Source organism: Homarus americanus, unplaced genomic scaffold (assembly GCF_018991925.1).
Source record: "Homarus americanus isolate GMGI-L3 unplaced genomic scaffold, GMGI_Hamer_2.0 scaffold27324, whole genome shotgun sequence".
NCBI classification, from domain to species: Eukaryota; Metazoa; Arthropoda; class Malacostraca; order Decapoda; family Nephropidae; genus Homarus; species Homarus americanus.
In genome coordinates this window covers 260,411-263,752 of record NW_024755318.1, presented here as the reverse complement: position 1 = coordinate 263,752, position 3,342 = coordinate 260,411, and positions in this window count along the sequence as shown.

Sequence of the window (3,342 nt, the reverse complement as noted above, 5' to 3'; positions counted from 1 at the left end):
AAAGCAGCTACTTTATAGCTACCTAGCACAGGATAAAAGTAACTCTGGCACACAACGGAAACGGTTTAAGGATAGTCTTGAGACAAACCTGAAAAAGTGCTAAATTGACCCCCTCACCTGGAAGACGATTACTCCACATCGTAACGCTTGGAGGAGCACCACACGAGAATGTGTCAATACTTTCGAGTTAGCCCGACTGCAAACTGAGGCAGACAAGTGCTAACGCCGGAAAGACGCTGGCACCGCACTCGATGTAGCCCTCCACATGTGGTGCAACATCTGTGAACAACTTTACAGGTCCCATATCGGCCTCTTTAGCCACCTCAAAACTCACCAATGAAGGTGACATCCCTAATGACTCGTATCATTGCTCATAGCAAGGCATCACAGCAAAGTAGTAGTAGTAGTGTGTGTGTGTGTATGTGTGTGTGTATATTCATGATGGAAATAATGGAAACAAGCAAATTCTTTACAGATTATTATTCAACGTATATGTACACTATAACAGCAAATCCTATAGATTAATTTAACAAATATGTACACTCGGCCCTGAGACAGAAGCAAGCACAGTAACTCGCTGATCAACACATATAGAAGCAATAGGAACATTATGTACAATATCAGGCCTCACTGTAAGAAACAAATGTCAAAATAGAGATTTTTTTATTATACAATGTATATATATATATATATATATATATATATATATATATATATATATATATATATATATATATATATATATATATATATATATATATATATATATATATATATACTAGTAAATCACTGTAGGTGCGCGTGATCTAGGTATATGCCGATAACCACAAGGAAAGAAGAAAACACGAAGTTCCAAAACGCTTTCGTGTAATTCACGTGTGGGAACTTCGTGTTTTCTTCCTTTCTTGTGGTTATCAGCATATATATATATATACAGTATATATATATATATATATATATATATATATATATATATATATATATATATATATATATATATATATATATATATATATATATATATATATATATATATATATATATATATATATATATAATCCTCACCAGCAAGGAATCGAACCCTCGACCTACTGGGTGTGACTAGGGAACGCTTACCGGCTAGGCCACAAGGACACTAAAAGCAGTTCTAGACTCTGTTATATTTCACACAAAGCCTGTTCATCGAGCTGATGGCGCCGTGAACCTCAATGGGAAACTGCCCGTGCCTCTTATGTGGTGTCAGTAGCATTTTACCGAATCCAGCTGGTATGAAACGCGAGGTACATATATATACTTCATTTTAGTCCATATAACACGCGGACTTTGAACATATAATCAACGACCTCACCAGCAAGGAATCGAACCCTCGACCTACTGGGTGTGACTAGGGAATGCTTGGCTAGGCCACAAGGACACTAAAAGCAGTTGGATTCGCTTGCTCAGGTGGGTCGTTGATTCTATTCAAAGTCTGATACTAAAAAATATATATATATATATATATATATATATATATATATATATATATACAGTATATCAAGAGAAACACTGTGAATGTCAATGTCAATAAAACCAACCACATAAACACTCTGTTGAAATTTTGGACATCATTCAACTCTCATTTTCAGCGGCTAAATTACTGTTTAATCTTCTACCTAAATTAAATATTGTTCTACTAACTTGGACATATAGCAGAAATTAAAGATGCCGTTGTGCATATATATATATATATATATATATATATATATATATATATATATATATATATATATATATATATATATATATATATATATATATATATATATATATATATATATATATATTTCATTAATAAAAGCACGCGGACTTCTACATACTATCAACACCTCAACCCTCCAGGATTCAGACCCCGGCCCACAAGCCCATGACTGTGACAGGGCAGCTACCTCTGGACCACCAGGATACTAAAGCAGTCCTAGACTCTGTTTATATTTCACACAAAGCCTGTTCAAGCGAGCTTATGGCCTGGTCTGATCATGAGCTCAAGTAGGCGTGAGTTGAATCCTGAGGTTGAGGTATATATACTCTTATATATATATATATATATATATATATATATATATATATATATATATATATATATATATATATATATATATATATATATATATATATATATATATATATATATATATATATATATATATATATATATATATATATATATATATATATATATATATATATATATAAATCTTAAAGCAGGGTGATTGTGTTTATCATTGAAAGATTATGTACTGTACACAATACATTAATGAACTTCCTCTCATATTTTGTATTGTAACTTAAGTCTCACAAAACTAATCATACAGTGTGCCCTAAACCTCTGCTGGGAGAGGACCTTTCCAGCCCCCTGCTTTAACACTGCAGTAGTTGAGAGAGTTGATATTTCTCTTCAGTAACACTCGGTATTAAGTACTGGAAGTAATATCTCTCATTCTATTATTAAAGTATATAAAGTTGCTGTGATATAATTTATACTTTGGTCAACATAAAAGTTTTACTGATCGTGTGTACAGTACAGCATAACTTTAGTAATGTGTTGCTCACTTAATATGTCTTAATAAAGAGCACCATTGCTTAGACATTCCTCTTCTCACTCCTAGTTAGATTTTGTAAAGGTTTCGAATACAGTCACAAATGCTAATGTTTATAATGATTCACTGTTTATGGTGATGATTCTTTCTTTTTCAGGTAAAACCCAACTCGTTGTCAAGTAGGAAGGCTCATGCGTAAGGTGTGGAATTACAGTACACCAGCCAGCTAACATTAATAAACGTGTGCTGGTCTAATGGGCCCAAGTTTCATACAGGCTATATCCAACTTAACCAAACAATAGGTTATAGGTATTACACTCACTCCATATGGTTAGGTTGGTGTAAGTTTTGACCCATTTGACCCACAACAGTAATTGCAAAAAATGTTACATCTTAATTCCAGTGCTAAAATCACGTTGTGTAGAATATCACATAAATTTTATGTCTATAAGTTTTGACTCGGTGTTATTTTAGTGTTGGTTTGTCGCCATTGTCTTCACTTTATTCACTCCTGATGTTTTACAATTTGCATAGCTGTGCTTCACTGATAATCTGAAAGTATTCCTTAATAATTGTGACAGATTAATAAAGTTCACAGTTATACAATATTTAACATAAAAACACACACACACACATATATATATATATATATATATATATATATATATATATATATATATATATATATATATATATATATATATATATATATATATATATATATATATATATATATATATACATATATATATATATACAAAATTAG